The 12,601-nt window shown below is 34.5% G+C and overlaps 1 protein-coding gene across 3 annotated transcripts in view; it reads left to right on the top strand.

The window, feature by feature from the left end:
• CDK19 (cyclin dependent kinase 19) overlaps positions 1–12,601 on the top strand; it is a 213,780-nt gene that overhangs the window by 48,525 nt on the left and 152,654 nt on the right. Inside the window, exon 2 of one of the 3 annotated variants that reach the window (XM_077162655.1) lies at positions 2,577–2,638. The exons of the other annotated variants lie outside the window; for them this stretch is intronic. The gene's annotated coding sequence lies outside the window, so the exon portion shown is untranslated. The remainder of the gene's footprint in view (positions 1–2,576; positions 2,639–12,601) is intronic. 3 annotated transcript variants of the gene reach the window in all.

Genomic DNA, 12,601 nt, shown 5'->3' with positions numbered 1-12,601 from the left:
CTAGCAGTGTCTAGCACACAGAGGATTGAGAATGGTCTAGGGAGACCAGTTTGGTATAATGCCTAGATGGTAATACATGTGATCTATTACAAAGGATAAATTTGATTGAGATTCTTGAAATGCAACAATATATTTGGTAACTGGGTAGAAAAGCTGTTCTGTGGGGACACCTAGAAGATTGAAGCTGTTATTTTGATACAGTATTGTTTAAGTTTTTGGAGCAAAAAATTGGGCTTTATTTTAACCTTTGAATGTTCTTGAAGTTTGCAAATAGTTTGAATGAGTTATATAATCACATGGCAACAAATTTTAAAAATGGCCATAAAATAATTCAATCTTGTTACTCTAACAAACATTATTTGAGTGTCATTTGAATATTCTTTAGTTTTTATAAGTTCTGTTTTTTTGTTTCTAAAGTTTTCCATTTTTTTTAAGATTTATTGCCATAGCATTTCTTACTTTGTTACCTATTCTGTACAACTATCACTTTATTTTTAATTTTCCAAGAAATTGTTGCAAATGCTTAAGAATATATGTAAGGATATTTATAATTGTTTGGCTTCTTACTGCTAGAGAGCTGCCTGGTTTGTGTGACTTTTGCTTCCTAGGCTGACCAAGAGTGTGGCTGTAGAAGTAGACAGGCTGGGTTTGAATTTTAGATTTGGCATTTACTGGCACATGCTTTTAGGCAAGTTTTTAAAAATTTTCTGTTTTAGTTTCTTCATCTGTAAAGAGGGGATAATAATAGAACAGTTATGAAGACCATATGAGTTAATACCTGTAGTGCCTGGCAAATCATACATCCTATCTAAGCCCTTGCTGCTATTATTGTTTTATTGGGTGGATTTTATCTCTTTAATATTTAGAAATAATATAAAATGTGCAAATAATTACTGTGCTTTAAATCTTTAATTTAGAGTGTCCCAAGTGCTACCTTAGAGGAAGGTGCAGTCTAGAAGGTTGTTTTAGGAATTAAGAGAAGGGAATACATCTGAAGCTGCTAGTGCTGGGCAAATTGCTAAATTAGTACATGATACAACCATCTCTTGGGGACTATGCCCTTCTGGCTGCCATTTAGCCCTGACATTTGCCCTAGGCTCCTTTGGCCACCTCAGCCCTTTTGCTTTGCTTCTCTGGGCTTCCCAGCCTATCTCCCCAAATTCCTTGACTTGGTATTTCATAGTCCCTTCTGGTTTTTAATTAGCGCAACTTAAAAAAAAAAATGCATTGATTTAACATTTTCCATTATATAGCATTCTGTGATTTATAATATTTTTAAAAACTTATTTCATTTGATAGTTATTAAATATCAGAGAGGTAGATTGCAAAGGAGTTTTAACACTCATTGAGCTACTCTGATTGTACTGAGAGATTGAGTGACCTGATGTCACAAAGCAATTAAGTAATCTAGCAGGAACTTGCATTCAAGACACCTGACTCCAGGGCTGATACTTCATAATACCATATTTTTCCTTGACATACCATCTTTTTTTTTGGTGCACGGGCTGGAAATCTAACCCAGATCTCCTACGGCAGGCGAGAATTCTACCACTGAACTTAACGCGCGCACCCAATCATCATGTTTTAAGATGATACTTTGTATAGTTTTATCTTTTCTAATTACCTGATGATACTTTTTAGGGATTTTTAAGTATTAGACATAGTTAATGTACCCCTCTATAAAATTTAATAGCTAATAAAATTTATCTGATTTCTTTTCTCATTCACCAATTACATTTTGTAGCTTTTATTCCTATTACCAGAAAAGAATGAATAAAGTTTGACATAATATTTTACCTGATTAAATCTTTAATTTTTTATATGACTGTTTTCTGTAAAACCTTTCATGTTTCTTGCTTATTTTGTTTTATGATAGTAGAGCCAGGTAAATTTCCCCCATAGAGCCTAGCATATGTAGTACCTTGCTCAGGTCAACAGTACTGTTTAAAATTCAACTAAATTTTGCCATTGGAATCTTTACAGTTGTACTTTCCCTCCTTTTCTGCCCCTTTTCCCGACTTTTTCTTCCAAGTCTGTTTCTAATTGTTTTCTCTCTATATTCCCAATAATTTTTGTTCCTAAGAAGAAAATTTACCTTGGGCTGTAGAGTCCAGCACACTCCCTTTTGCGAAGTTTATTTTTCTGCTTAATTTCTTTTTATTCCTAATACATATCTTGACTGTCACATAATTTAAAAAATTAAATTGTTACTTTCAGTATATATATATATATATTTTTTTTAAATTAAATTGTTACTTTCTATATATATGTATACTATATATATATTCATACTTTACAGCTCTTTTAGGTTTTCTAGTAGTGTAATTGCTTCTGTAGGGTGAGAATGTAAATTAGTTAAGTTCAACCTTTGACCTTTTTGTATAATTAGCTACATAATATGTAATGACCTCTAAGTATTATCAGTATGCTGTTGATTTGCTCATTGTCAAAATTAAATCTGATTTCCTTGGCAGATATGTAGAGTTTCGATAGGCATTTGGCATTTTATGCTTTGGGCAGCGTAACTTTTAAATCTACATAAACTTCTCTGCCTTTTGCCTCTGCTGTGTTCATAGATTCCAGGAGGGCTTCGTGTATGGACCTCAAGCGTTGGAGGTAGCAGACTTTTCAGCAGAAGGTAAAGCAGAGTGTTGCCTTCTGGTGTCATTGTGTGTGTATGCTGGGATGGGTATGTGACAGGTGAGAGAGCTTTTTTAGAATGTCATCACAAAATAATTTATACTACTGAATTAAAGAATTCACTTTCACAAAAATTAAAACCATGTAGTAGCTATATAATTTTATTCAGTACTACTAAAATCCATTAAAAAATAGAAAATTTTAATAGAGCTAATGACTCAAAGTTTTACTCTCTCTGCCCTTGACTAAGGAGTAGGAGTAATTAAGAAAAGAGTGCATTACTATTATGTATAGTATATACTATTTTAATTTCTGAGACCTAGCTTCACTATGCTTTCTTCAAGGGAAGTTGTCCAAATTTTATTATTCATATGTAGTTCTCCCTCGCTGCTCCTTTCACTGAAAGATTACTTCCCAGTAAACTGAAAGACAGCCTAGTCCATGACTGTGCTGTATATTAATATGCTTTTCTCTCAAGTTTGTTCTTATTTCAGTAGAGAAACACATCCTACGTACTCGTAAAATGTTTTTATAGAAACCTTCATGATAAGTTACTTTTAAAGATATAGCATAACTAGAGATCAGAAATTCTAACATACCTTTCCAGAGTAATGCTTCTTTGATTTTTAAAAAATAGAAACTTTTGCCATTTATGTGCCAGATATATAAATATAACTTTCTGCAAATTTATGCAGCCACTTATGAACTTTGTTCAGATGATGCTTGAATTATAGTGTTTCTCTTTTTTAAGATCTATATCACCAACATCTTGTTCTCTTTGATATAAAGTTAAAAAGGTGGCTAGTTTTTAGATAAGTTAGGAATGAAAATTAGAGGAATGGTTTCTTATGTCTTCTGGAAATTATATTTGTTTTGATATCAAGTGAGCAGCTGCACATTGTACCTTCTGTCTGGGATGTACACCCTTTGTGAAGTTAGAATAGTACATATTTATTAAATCTCTCCTGTCTGCCTAGCACAGGATGGCTCCATCTTATAGGCAATCTGATTTCACTATTTCCTTCACCACCCTCCTATTCAGAGCATCTACTTCTGCTTACAGTGGAGAATGTAGATGCATTTTAGGCTGTTTATTTAGGTAACCTGCAATTTTACCTCTGAAGTCTTTTCTCATTCTTTTCAGCTGTCATTTTGAGGATGTTTTCTATTTACTGATACAAGTTAGAATGGATGTAATTTCTGGAAGGCCTTTCAATACTTCATTTTCAGGCTACTTGGCTATTTTCACCAATGTTGAATTATACGTTTTTATGTTTGTTTAACTAATCTGAATGTGGTACATTATGTTGCTAATTGAGAATCTCAAACATTCTCCTTATCAGTAGTATAAAAGATGTAAATTACTGCTCATGTCAGGGCATAGGAGGAACCCCTCCACCCCAGTTCTGTGAGAAAGGTGGGATTAAGTGGGTGGTTATAGAAGTATTTTAAATGATGGGATACAAGTAGTTTTCATATTATGCCTCATATTTAATAACTGTGAATAACTCTCTCATGAACTACTGTAGGGCAAAGATTCCAGCTTAGTATATTATTGCAATCCTTGTAGTGCCTGGTAAGCATTACAGGAGGCACTCAGTAACAAATGAGTGAAAAAGTTAATTCTAGGCCCTCACTGTACAACCTCCATCTTATTAGAAGAGGCATATAGCAGTAAAGTTAGTTATGTAATCAATCAATCCATCAAATATTTCATTTTAGTTGCTAGGTATTATGATGGCTACAAAGACACACATGATAATGATATCTTCTTTCAGGAAATGTAATAGCCATATAAGAATTTCAAATATGTGTTCCAGTTTTGCAGATGTGTATTTACCATAAACTCATACTGCTGTGTTCCTTCCTAATGAGTCTGATTGAAATGTCTATGCATATACTTCTTCCATATTCCCTTAAGAAATGAAGCTTATAATTTTGATTCAGGAACTAATCTTTATTGGGCTAATAGCAGGAACTAGATACTGTACTAGGTGCTTTACATATATGATCTCATTCTGTCTTCAAAAGAGTTTTGCAAAGTAAGTAGTATTATTCCCAGTTTACAGATATAGAAATTGAGTCTGTGGGTATTAGTAACTTAGTTACCTAGTATAATAGGTGTATGATTCCATAGTCTAAGCTATTCATATCACACACTACAAAAAATGTGTGATGGATGAATAGGAAGAAAAAGAAGAGATTAGGGAGAGCATTCAATGTGGTGAAGACTGAGGGGAAAAAACAGTGAATGCTTTGCAATTAATAATATAAAAATTTCAAATATAGGACTAAAATGCCGAAGAACAAGTTTTATCTTTTATTTCAAACAAGGGACTCCTTGCATTCTATTTTTCTCTTAAACAAAATAATTTCCCCTAGATTTGCTGCAGTGTTGAGAGCAGATTATAGAACCATTGGGTAACTCCCATATCATCACCTCCCAAGCTCATCTTTATTGCTGGGTTAGAGCAATCAGTGCACAGGTAACCAAGAGAGGCTGGAGAAAATGGAAGATCAAAGGAATACTAAGAAAAGAATTTTCCTAAAATCAAGTATATTCTATTTGCCTCGTCTCCATACCTCAGTTGATTAAGTACCATGCCAATATCCATTAATATGTTAAAAATTCAGCTACAAAAGGCCTATAGGAGGTATCATTGCTTTTAGGAAACTTAGTGTTAGCTGAGAAGACAAGAATAAAATAAAATAACCATTTGGCAGTGTTAAGTATGAAATAATATAGTATGCATTGTAAATACCATAGGAATTTTTTCCTTCAGGATTTTGCTCCAGGCCCTCTTTTTTTCATCTGTGCTCTCTTTGGAAGATCTCTTCTACTCTAATGACTTAACTATCTAAATACTTTCAAATCTCTGTCTTTACTCATCATTTCCATTCTAAGCCATAGGTTTGTCCGAATGCCTTTTGGACATCTCCATTTAGATTATACCAGAGTCCTTTCAACTTCAACTTATCTAATACTTCCTGTATTAGAGTTCTCTAGGGAAACAAAACTGACAGGAGATATATATAAATATTATGAAAATTTTATAACAGTTGTCTCATGTGACTGTGGGGATGGGCAAGTCCAAATTCTGTAGGGCAGGCTGCGAGCTGTGATCTCTGAGGAAAACCTCGATAAATTCCTTAGGAGAAGCTGGCTGGCTGAAGTAGAGATGGAAATTCTCTCTTCTGACTGTTGAAATCATCACTTCTTTTAAAGGGTTCAACTGATTGAATGAGACTTGAGTGCTGTCTCCTCAGTTGATTGTAGATGTAATCAGCCATAGATGCAATCAACTTACTTTCCTGATTTAAGAACAAAATATCCTCACAATAACAATTAGGCCAGTCCTTGCTTGACCTAACAACTAGACATTATAACCTGGCCAAGTCGATATATAACTTAACCTTCATACTTCCTCAATTTATTCTTTTTAACTAGTCAGTGGCACCACCCTGTTTCCCAATACAGAAACTGAGAATCAGTTTCTTTTCTTGTTTCTCCAGTACATGCTTGTTGATACTGTTTCTTAATTATCTCTTAAATTTATCCACTTTTTAAAATTCCCTCTGCCATCATCCTAATTTAGACTGCTATCATCTCTTACTTAAATTACTGCAAAAACCTTTAATTAGTCTTACTGTTCTACCTTTCCCTAGAAACTGAAACACAGATTGGCTTAAAATCCTTACCCTTTGTTCTTGGGATCAAGCCCAGTTTCCTTAATGTTTATTACCTGCTCTTGTGATCTGGCTTGCTTCTTCAGCTTCAACTCTTATTACTTGATATCCTCTACTCTAAACCAGCCTTATTTTACTTTTTAATCACATACATTTATGTTCATTGTTCTCTGCAACAAGCCTAAGCCAAATCAGTGGGTGAGAGAATAGTCTTTTCAACAAATGATGCTGGAAGAACTGGATATCTGAAGGCAAATGAATTAATTTGAACCCTGATATCAAACCATATACAAGAATTAACTAAAAATGGATTATAGCTATAAATGTAAGGACACAATGAAAAAATCTTAGAAAAAATTATAAGAGCAATAAATCATGACCATATATTAGGCAAGGATTCTTAGACACCAAAAGAAGAAACAATAAGGACAAAAATAAAAAAAGATTAGAGTCTACTAAAAATGATACTTTTATGGTCAAATGACATTCTTGAGAAAGCGACAAAGCTACTTACAGAATGGTAGAATATATTTGCAAGTCATATCTGATAAGGGACTCTTGTTAGAATAGACTGGGATAGGTCTATTTTTTTAATGCATAATTGAGGTATATTCACATACCACATAATCATCCAAAGTGTACAAACAGTGGTTCATAGTATTATGTATTTGTGCGTTCATAACCATCAATGTTTGAACATCTTCATTACTACAAAAAACAATAAAAATAAAGGTAAAAAATAATACCCAAAACATCCCATATCCCTGATCCTCTCCCTTTATTATTTAATTAATTTTCTTACTTATCTGTCCATACACCAGATAAAGGATGTATCAGTCACAAATTAACCAGCCTCATTGAACTTTAAATGTATTGTGCTCTCTCTCTCTTTTTTTAAAAAATAATTTTATTTTCTGTAGTATTTTTTTCCTTTTTGCATGGACAGGCACCAGGAATCAAACCCTGGTCTCTGGCATGGAAGGCGAGAACTCTGCCACTAACCCACCTTTGCACCACCCAAAATGATTTTATTTTTAAATGTGGTTAGGTGAACTGAGGCAGTTGGCAAGGCAGAGAGTTGACTGAGAATCCAGAAGCTCTACAGGATAGATAAGGGTCTGGCTGCCAGAGTGTCCTATTGAAATATCGTCTGAACCCTGCAGGAAAGGTGGTCTGTCCCATGGCTGGAGGCCCATTTAATGCCACACTATGGGCGGTGGCTTCGAATACCACATGGTGCTCATTGAGATTCGAGTGGTAGCAGGATGCATACCACGAGGCCCCCAGGACAGCCACCTGCAGTTGCTGTTGCTTGTATTGTGGTCAGCATCATAAGTGGTGAAGAGCCTCCCACTGTGGTAGCTAGGGAGTGCCCTGGCAGGGAGGGGATAGGAAACGCCTTCATGCCCAACACCATGCCGGGCAGCATTGGAGATATTATCTCATAAGAGCCTTAGAGCAAATATGAGGTGGATATTTTCAGGGCCATGAGAAAACAGCAGCATCAAGAGGCCAGGTTGTTTGCCCAAGGTCACTAAGTCATGGGGCACTGCGACTTGAACTCAGGACTGACTCCAAAGCCAGTGGCTTTTTGCCTACCTTGTACCCTCTCATGCTCTCTTGCCTTGGAGATTTGATACATGTGATTCTCTTTTCCTAAAGGGGAATATGAACAAATGAATGTAGTTGCTGTAGTGATTAAAAGCACAGACTTTGGAGCCACATGGCCTAGATGTGAATCCTGATCTGCCACTATCTACCTGTGTGATCCAGGGCAAGTTACTTAACTGTCTGCTTCAGGGTCCTCCTCTGCACAGTGGGGATGGTAATCGTATCTGCCTCATACTGAAAGAGTGCATATATTTGAGACCTTTGAACAGTGTCTTCCATGTAGTAAGTACTAAATCTAAGTTTAGCTATTGTAACAACTCAGTATAATTCATTGGGATATTGGATAGTATTAATTTTATGCTTTAAAGTTGATCGAACTATAAAAGAAAAAAATGCTATTTTTCTCCTATAAATTGCGGGTTGATTAGCTAGTATTGTTGGTAATTTATCTTTGCTCTTGGCTAGGCATCAGTTTTATTTTCCTAACTTCTTATTTTTCAGCTTTTTGATATCAAGAATTTGATCTCAGCTTGAGATTCTTATGAAATGGATCATTTGACAAGGTTAAGTTTACCATGGATCTCTGTACAGAGAAATTCAGGTTAACCTATCTGGAAAATTTTAAATGAAAATTGTTAGTCTATAGGTAATTAATGTTCATTAAAGAAAAATTAGAAAGTACAGATAAGCATAAAGAAGGAAATAACATTCTTTCGACCAATTGTTAATATGTTGGTATGTGCATGATAGACTTTTCTTATAGAAATGAGTATATGGTTTTGTCATTTGCCTTTTAAAAATGCCTTGAATGCTTCTCCACAACTACAGCTATACATCTGCAATGTAATTTTCAATAGTTGATTTTCACTTTATGATTTATGTGCTTGTGCCTCTGTCTGTGTGAATGTTCACAAGGGAGGAGACTGTCTTTCCTCCTGTTCCTAGAGCCCAGTGCAGTGCTTGGGACAGAGCCTATGCTTAGCAAAATATTTCTGAAATGAGTATCAGACATAATTTGCTTTGTTATCTTCTGTAGCAAATAAGTCTGACTAAGATTCATGAATTCTCAAGATAAATATATATCTCAAGATATATTTATATACTATATAAAAATTAGGTTTACACTAAATATTGTTACTGTAGACTATAGTCCCTTGCTTATTTATGTTTTTAGCTTAGCACTTTCAGTGCCTACAGTTTTCAAACATTACTGCTGATACATTGTTTTAAATAAATTCATTTCTGAGCTATGAGAGTTTGCCATTTTTAGAAACAAGTTTAAGTATCATTAAGAATCATTGGGAATGTATTTACCAAGGCAACATTGAATTTGAGATTTTAGAATTGTAACAAAAACTCAAATAGTTGTTGCTTAAAAAGTAAGAAGTTGGGGAAATGCTATCAACACATTCAAATTAATAAGATTTGAAATGTTGGTGAACTGTTGATGAAATATGTTGCTGTGAGAATTCAGTGCAGTAAATTGCTGTTTTTCATTAAAATAAAATGACACTCTCCAATCAAGATTTGGTTGTAAGCAAATATCAACTAAATCTGAACACCTTATAAAAAGAGAAATTGTACAACTAACTAGTCAATGAAGAAATTATTCTAATTATGTTTTGAGAATTTCCCCCTCCCAAATTAATAAGAGTTTCTGAAATCTTAATATTTTAGAGCCTTAAAAATAGTAAATGCTTATGTGAATTAGAATTCTGAATGAAGAAGGAAACTAAAAATTAAGATTATATTTTTTAGTTAAGGAAATATTGATTAATGAATCCGTTTGTAAGAAAAGAGACTAAATAAAAGCAGTCTTTCCTAAAGAAGGAAATTAAAAAGATATTCAGAATGTCATCACATTTCTGTTTCTAGGGAATCCTAAATTTGAATGAAAGAGAATATTATTATATTTTAGCAAGGTTTAGGGAATGGGTAGCTACATTATTTGGTGAATGACAGCATAAAGAGGATGCTAGTATTATTTGACATTATTCATTAATAAGGGGAATACAAAATAATACCTTATCAGATTTTTAACATTTCCAAATTATTTTAAAAGGCTACTATCAGTTAAATTAAAAAAAATTCTGATGTTAAAAAATTTTCTGGCCTTGAAGATTTATGGATGAAATATGATATCTGGGATGTGTTGCAGAATAATCAGGAAAAGGGGAGGCAGTGAGTGGGTGGGTAGCATAGATAAAACAAGGTTAGTCATGTGTCTATGATTGTTGAAGGAGTGTGATGGATATAGTGAGTATGGCTTTTGTTTATTATTTTTTTAAATTTATTTTTGAAAAATTTCATGATAAATTTTAAAAACACTATTAAAAAAAACAAAAAAACAAAGACTTGGGCAGGCCACAGTGGCTCAGCAGGCACAGTTCTAATCTGTCATGCCGGAGACCTGGGTTCAATTCCTGGTACCACCCGTGAAAAAAAAAAAGTAGAAAAAAGTTATGGTATTATAATAAAAAATGTCCCTAGATAAGCAGTCATTAGTACTAGGTTGTCTAAATATTGGGTTCATGATCATGAATAATTCGGAGCAATTCCCACATAAAACCAAGTAATCTCTTTTGGTTTTTGTTATTCCAAATTTTTATTCCATATTATTTTTTTCTTTTTTTCCTGTGTGATGTGGAAACCTCTTAATCTACTAACTATATCATCATGTAATATAGGAAAGGGATTCAACATCGATTTATGCTAGCATTCTTTTTGAAGGAAAAGATTGTTGGCAGGATTCATGTCATATTCTTTGAAGAATGTCTCATTGGTAGAACCGAGTTTTAAAAAGTGGTAATGCTATACTATGTTGGATACTGTATTTCTGATGATTTCAGTATTTGAATTCTACTCTTAATTTCTGTACTTGGAAAAGCAAACTTACAGGATGAATACATAGAATTGTCTTTTTTGGAGGGATGTGAGAGAGAAGTGCTTTCAGAAATTATTCTTCCATCTTTACTTCTTTGCTTTCCTCCCTCACTCCCTTCCTGCCTCAAATTCTTTCCTGGCACAAAAAAGGCATCTTCTTATCTGTGCTACTTCTTGCAATCCAGTAGCAGCACATCTATAGGATCAGGCCTTTTCTGAAGCTTTCCTATGGTAGGCCCTTAGTAAACATCCTTAGGAAATCTCCTTTTTGAACCTCTCAATATTTTCATTTTTGGTTAAAATTTCTTTCTATGTGAAAGGAACATTTATGAACCTTCCGAGATGTGATCTGAGTAAGCCCTGTTCTCACTGATAGCTCCCTCCGCATCAGCCAGACTCAGAGCCTCAGACTCATCCTTGAATTGTCCTTATCTACTGATTTGGTGCTGCTGATTTCTCCTTTAAATGACTGTCCCTGTGAACCTTTTTTTTCTCCAATCTTATTATTCCCTTCTGTTTTGGAGAATGTTGGAATTGGAAGATATGGGTACTGGTCTCAGCTCTGCCTCTAGCAGCTAGCCTAGTTTCTCCATCTTTAAAATGAGGGATTGTACAGGAAAATTTTAAATGTCTTTCAGTGCTAACATTCTATTATACCAATACATATTCTCATCTTCTCACACTTACATTGCAGTCACCTAATTGTTTTTCATGCCTCTTCTCAGTTCTTTCTAATCAATTTAACTTTCTTAGGTAATTTGCAGTACCTTTAGATTAAAGTCTTAAATCTCCAGCTCTCCATTTATGTCATATTATCATTTCTCTCCCAATCTTCTCTTGAACTTCTAATTTCAATAGTCCTTATCAGCTATTTCAAAATATTGTGCATATTCATGACCAACTTTTTTCCTTTTACTGTCCCTGCCTTCCCCTCTCAAAAAATGTCCTTTCTTTTTTTTCAAACTTTCCAAATTCTACTCTGGCTATGGATATTTTCATATATTAAACTCAACATACCTAAACCAGTTTATTATTTACATTTCAAACTTGACATCTCTGATGTTATTGGGTTATAATATATCTTATATTAAATATAAATGATATCCTCTCTGATATCTTATTGAAAGGTATAAGACTCTCTTTTTCATTAAACCAGTTCCTAATATTTCATTTAAGAAATACTCTTACTAGACTTGCTTCTCTAGGCTTAAGAAGCTCTTCTCTAAATTATATTTGAACTCTATCATTGAGCCTGGTTTTCTACTTAGGATAAAGTTTTCATTTTAATTTAAGATTGTGTACTCTTTGCACAAATCCCTGTTCTAGTTTGCTAGCTGCTGGAAAGCAACACACCAAAAGGGGGTTTATTTTGTTAGTTATTCAGAGGAATGGCAGCTAACTTTCGACTGAGGTTCTTTCTTATCCAGGAAGGCACAGGGTGATCTCTGCCGGCCTTCTCTCCAGGCCTCTGGGTTCCAACAACTTTCCCCAGGGTGATTTCTTTTTGCATCTCCAACGGCCTGGGCTGAGCTGCAAGTGCTGAGATGAGGTATGCTGAGCTGCTTGGGCTGTGCTACCTTGAGCTCTCTCATTTAAGCACCAGCCAGTTAAATCACACATCATTCATTGCAGCAGGCACTGCCTCCTAGCCGACTGCAGATGTAATCAGCAACCCATGAGGTTCACACGCCATTGGCTCATGTCCACAGCAATAGATCTAGGTACCTTCACCTGGCCAAGTTGACAACTGAATCTAAGTACCAAACCTGTTCTTGTTTTT

Source organism: Tamandua tetradactyla, chromosome 5 (assembly GCF_023851605.1).
Source record: "Tamandua tetradactyla isolate mTamTet1 chromosome 5, mTamTet1.pri, whole genome shotgun sequence".
Classification (NCBI taxonomy): Eukaryota; Metazoa; Chordata; class Mammalia; order Pilosa; family Myrmecophagidae; genus Tamandua; species Tamandua tetradactyla.
This window is presented reverse-complemented; position numbering and strand designations above follow the sequence as displayed.